Genomic DNA, 6,039 nt, shown 5'->3' on the forward strand with positions numbered 1-6,039 from the left:
ACCACTGCAACTCAAATAAGAGTTATCAATTTTTTAAACAGCTTTAGTAGGACATATTTTTTTAACATGTGATATTAGATCTCTTGTTTCGCTTGAATAAAACCTTAAGAATAAGAATGATTTGTTTTAAGAACACCATTACATCTTCTGAAGGAGTTTTGATTACTTGCTAATGCAAACCCCAACTATAAATGAAGAGGAAAAGTCAAAACACGAAGGAAGGAGAAGGAAAATACAACTCAAAATCATGTTATTAAGCCATTAAAATTTATATACTAAAGCGCTGTTGTGTGCTACACTGAATTAGCTATGCATACTGAGACTTAAATGGATAACAAGATATTTCAATTAATCGTGGACTTGGATCACAAGAAGCAGCAGGACTGTAAGCCCATCCTGTTCATCAATCTCTGTGTAAACAGGAGAAGTGCCTTTGAAATCAATGCATACAAACTGACTTTACAGCACTCCAAGTGAGTAGAAAACTCAGGCATTTTATCTTTCCCCAGTCAATGTACTTTCATTAGTTCACTTGCCCATTCTGCTCTGAATGACCATAGCCTTGAAGTTCTCCTACCTGTAACTGTAATGACTGTTAAAAGTCTTTTCACGTACTAAATCAATATTTGTGGAGGGCTGTCTTTTGTGTTTCTCCCACACCATAGGCACCGTGCTCTTCCCTGATAGATTTCGACATAGGAGGAATGTGCAGCTGGACCTCTTATGATACAACACTGCGTGATAAAGTGAATTCTGACAAGACCATGGATCTATTGAAACTGGAGATTGGAATAAGCCATTTGATATGCCTTAACCATGTTATGAAGCTTTAAATAACTAGGAAGGATGTTAGAGGTGTGGATGCGTGTGCAAGCGCCATCAGTCGTCTCCAAATTAGGCTGCAGATCTGCTTGGCTATTTTGGCTCCAGTTGCAAACTGGGAGTTAGGGAATTACAGATGGAGCGTGTATGCAGAGCTCCACTTTGTGTCTGCAGCAGTGATATTCCAGTTTATTAACTTGCTTTCTCTTTTAACAGTTTTAGTGGACCAATTTCTACAAATTCTGAAAACCAAAATCTTGTTAAAAAAGCAAAAGTATGCCTGTACTCTGTAAACCAGGTGATTACTGTTGTGCTTGTAATTTTGTACTCCTCTTACGTGTAATAGATATGCAGAATTTTTAGGCAGATTATTCATATAGCTTTTTACATATTAAGAAGTTCATTTGCAGAAACTAAGTAGCATTTATAAGATGTCTTTTATCCCATTAATAATCAGAAGGAATCAAACGTCTGAATTTTGGAGCAAAACTTCCAAATATTGACTGCTGTGTACCTCAAGCCTATCCTTTGAAATGGCAACATTTGAACCAGAAGAGGCAGCACATGAGGGGAGTCCTTTCAGCAGTCACGATACACAAGCTTTCACTCAGCAAGACTTTGCATGATTGCATGGAAGAACGTGAGAGGAAAGCTTGGTTCAAAAATCAAGGAAAGATGAAAGAAAGAAACTCACAGGTTCCAGAGAACCACTTGCATTTCTGACACTGAAGGACTGAAGCTTACTTATTATAATGCCCAGAAAACTTTTTGTAGACATCACCTGAAAACAAAAAAAAACGCAGGACAGAAAAACAAGATAGACCGTGATAAAAAATCACAGTCAACCAGAGCAGCGATGGAACCAGTGCTTCTTTGCACAGGGAATTCTACCTTTTGCCATTTGTTTTGGTTTTGTCAGAATCATGACAAGTCTTTAATTTACCAGGAAGCAAATATAAATTGGCCAGATGGACAAACACTCAGAAGTTTCGTAACAAGACAGAATTTCTTACCAAAATATATCCCCTCAATACTGGTTTGACCTTTTCCCCGCATCACAGGATGGTTGAGGTTGGAAGGGGCCTCTGGAGGTCATCTGGTCCAACCCCCCTGCTCAGGCAGGGCCACCCAGAGCAGGCTGCCCAGGACCGTGTCCAGACGGCTTTTCAATATCTCCAAGGACGGAGACTCCACAGCCTCCCTGGGCAACCTGTGCCAGTGCGCAGTCACCCTCACAGTAAAAAAAGGGTTTCCTGACGTTCAGAGGGAACCTCCCGTGCTTCAGTTTGAGCCCAGTGCCTCTGGTCCTGTCACCGCATAGTATACTGAACTTCTGTTTAAAACAAATTTTTGTCTAAAAAACTGTTTCATGGAACAATTTTAGTGAAGTACTCGGGACTTCCCTGTGCAAAAAGAGTTTAGTTAGAAAGGCCAATCAGGTCCTTGCAGACTTGGAGCTTTTGATTTTAGCTTTGAACTAGCTCTTCCCTGTCTGCTGTTGTGTTCAGCTGAGATGCCATTTTCATACCCCCATCAGAGATGGCAGTGCCAATGTGCCTTAAACACCCTTTCAGGTGCGGTGTGGGAGGGCTGGGGCAGGCAAGGAGGCATCCTGTGACAAAGAAAAAAAAATGCAGCACAAAATGGACCATTTCAGGTAATTATTTGGTCTTAAGGAAGTATTTATTGCCCTCTTTGAGAGGTAAAGAGACTAGGAAACAAAGGAATTAAGTGCCTTGCCTGGGGTCACACTGTGAGCCGTGGCAGAGCTTAAGGCTGATTTTCAGGAGTGCCTGGTCTTCTGCTCCTTGTTTGGCTCCTCTGGCCTCTCTCACTTGCCCCTTTTGACATCAGTTGGCAGCATTTCCTAAAGGGGGGAGTTGGCCCTCGGTGTCGTCGAGAGTTTATATTCCTGCCATTAAAATAATGATTTAAAAAAACGAGCTACATCAGCAAAGCGTGTATATCTATGACTTGGGCCCCTCTCAAAATAAAATCCTAATCAGCTTTGGGTGTGTTTCTACATTACCATTTTTGTTCAGATTAAGAGTGTGCTTTTGAAACTACTCTTCCACTTGTCCCCACTTTCTGGACGGTGCTTCCCATTACAGACTGGTCTCAGGGCACATGGACTGGATTCCTCTTGGTTTAAACTGAACCAGAGGGCAGGTTTTAGATATGCGCCTAATGGTCTCTGACAGGCACTTAGTCCAGAGAGCTAAAACCAGAGCCAGGCTGAAGAGAGCAGTGAGTACTGCCTGGGCATCAGCTAGTCAACATCAACTTTTTGCTCTCATGATTTGCTTCTGGAGTGCCACGCTCCTTGCTGATGTAGCTGTTACATTTCATTTCAGAAGACATTATATCAGGAATTCAGTGCCATACGCACAGTGTTATTCACAGCACAGTTCTGAATGAGAGAGAAAGAAGAGGAAAACCAACAGAGTGCCTAATAATTGCATTTTAATAGTTGGATCTCTTAAGCTGTGCAATTTCTACCTCCAACTGCTGAAATGTGCTCTGCTTGTACAGAGGGAGATCTGCGCAGGCATCAGAACAAAATGCTGGGGGGGGCAGTTGCCAACATATGAGTATTTATAACTTACTTTTTTTTTTTTAGGCTAGGTCACTTTACTAATATTTAAAGATCTGCTTGAAGGGAAAATTAACATTTGTTTTAAACTATGAATCCATTTTACTCTTTTTTACACTTTATATGTAGGCCAGACTTTTACTTTGTACGGATTTGTTGAAGTCAGGGTGAATTTGGACCAGTGACCATTTCATTGCCTTAACAAGCATCATAAATTACAGACTGTCGCCACGGTTGCAGACTCTGTGTACGTTGATAAAATTCAGAATGTAAGAATGTATTTTTTCTATTTTTTCGAAGAATGTTTGCTATTAGTTTCTGAATATTAAGATTTCTTTATATTTATTGTCATTAAATAAAGTCTATTTTAAAATAACAACACATCTGATGTTGATTAGTATTGTTTGGTTTTCCATGAACAATAATGCTTCTGCCAAATGCCACATTTAAATTCTTAGAATGTCATCCCTGTCAAATTTCCATATTCCTCCTCTTTTTCAATCTTTTTCCATTAAACTGTTACTAGTACTGAAATTCATCTCCTGTTTTTTCTGCATCCTCTAGATGGAAGTCATTCCTTTCAACACCAAGTTGATGACAAGGACCATTATGTTCTCATACAAATAAACAGTTTAGGTCTTTATATCCTTTCACTCCTGTCATGATAAACTCTGTGTTATGTTTCGGAGTCATCATTTATTTCTTCATCTGAATCGAGTCTGTGATGCTCCCACCTCTGGGCAGTCCATTCTCTCTCTCTCTCCCTGACATCCACCCATCCAGCCATCAGTTCTCTTCTGGTTCTGCTCCTGCCCTGACTCTTTCTCTCTACTTCGAGGAAATCCTTTTCTAAGACCTAGAGAACAGGAAGGTTAGGGAGTAATTTTAAACAGAGACCTTCTTTGCATATCATCATAGGCCAAATCTATATGAGGATGGTGTGTTTTTAAATTGACTGATACATTTAAAACGCTTCAAAGAACAGGCTTTAGTATTTTTCTACTTAATACACAAATAGCCAAAGTAGCATATTACTTCTGGTGTTGCCTGCTTAGTTTTAATTCTTTCTATCACAGAGCAGATGAATTGCACTGGTTTTGGATACCGAGTATGTGCCAGAAGAACACAAGCTGTGCTCTGCCCCACCTGGTACACCCCACCTCGTCACTGCGCTCCGCCTGCACATCACCAGAGAGTTCAGCAAAGGATCAGCAATTCACACCAAGTCTAGATTTTTCTCTGGTATGCCCACCTGTCATTTCCAATCTGGCTGCGTTTCCTATACAGGGGAGCAGCACTGGTGGCTGCAGGCTTTATTTTTATTTGCATTTATATGGACCTCAACCATGGATCAGTAACAGGTACACAAAATGCTGAAAAGATATGTATGTAGTTAGTCATAAATAACCTACACATGGCTTGGGGCAATATTTTCCTCATAAGAAAATAATGTATCTTAATAGGCTGATAATAGTAAAAAATTCTTTCCAGGAAAGTTGAAGAAAGTGTTTTTTATTTACAAGCTGGAAGTGCATCAAAACAAGAGCCTTTTAAAGTTGTTTTCTACAATTTTTACTGCGTTCTCTGACACAACGATCCTGTAAAAGCAATGCTAATCACTGGGATTAAAGTTACAGTTTATCAGTCAGCAAAGATGCAAAGAAATTAAATCACTTCTCTTGCTTTTAGAACAGATTCATCAATTTTCTGGATATTCCAGGCTGTCCTAGCACAGGGTATGGAACTGCACATGTGAACACATATCCTCTACCCTCTTTCAAACACACATGCATACACTGATGGACACTGATGGGTGTTCTGCCAACTATAAGGAACGTAACTCCCAGCCTGCCTCACACTGCAAGATGCTCTTTTCCAGTAAAGAAAAAAAGTCTTCCATCCAATTGTATCAAGATATATTATTCTCTATAAATATGTAGGCTATGGTAATCTCCTAAATGCTGAAGAGAAAGAAAAAGAAGAAAAAGCACGTGACACAGACCACGGAGAAAATCCCTCTGCGTTCCACGGTGCAGTGAGCACAGGCCAGCACACCGAAAAGCCACCTCTAGCATAGGAAGAGAGAGTTTATAGGGGAATTCTTAAATTGTGCGACATGAGGGAAATTACAGCCAACTCTGACAGCATTAACACAATATCAGGTATTTTATTTTTTTAGATATTCATGTAGTATCCATCTAAGCCTCTCACATCATCACTCTGCTTCTGGGTGGACGTCACACAACAAGTGGCTAAATAAGCTGTGCTGGGAGCCACAGCCACCTGCGGCACCCCCCTGCGGCTATCACCTTACCTCCCCATTCTCTGGGATCCCGTTTGGCTCCCAGCAACTCGTCTCCTGTTACAACTGTATTGTGCTCATTCATGCAGTCATTTTCTAAACCGGTCTGGCTGCTCAGAGCAAGCAGAGTTTCATGTAAGCCTCTGTGGCAAGGGCACTGAAGGATCTTCACTTGTTGGAGCCCACAAGTTCGTGGAAATAGTGACCATACCCCCAGCCCGGCATTCCATCCTGAATACCCATCCCCTCCACCAAGGGTCGATGGCACTTGGGGTTTGTCACGTTCTTGGGTTTTACGGAGCTGAGAGCAGCCTGGCTACCA

Source organism: Fulmarus glacialis, unplaced genomic scaffold (genome assembly GCF_000690835.1).
Source record: "Fulmarus glacialis isolate BGI_N327 unplaced genomic scaffold, ASM69083v1 scaffold328, whole genome shotgun sequence".
In the NCBI taxonomy this organism is placed as follows: domain Eukaryota; kingdom Metazoa; phylum Chordata; class Aves; order Procellariiformes; family Procellariidae; genus Fulmarus; species Fulmarus glacialis.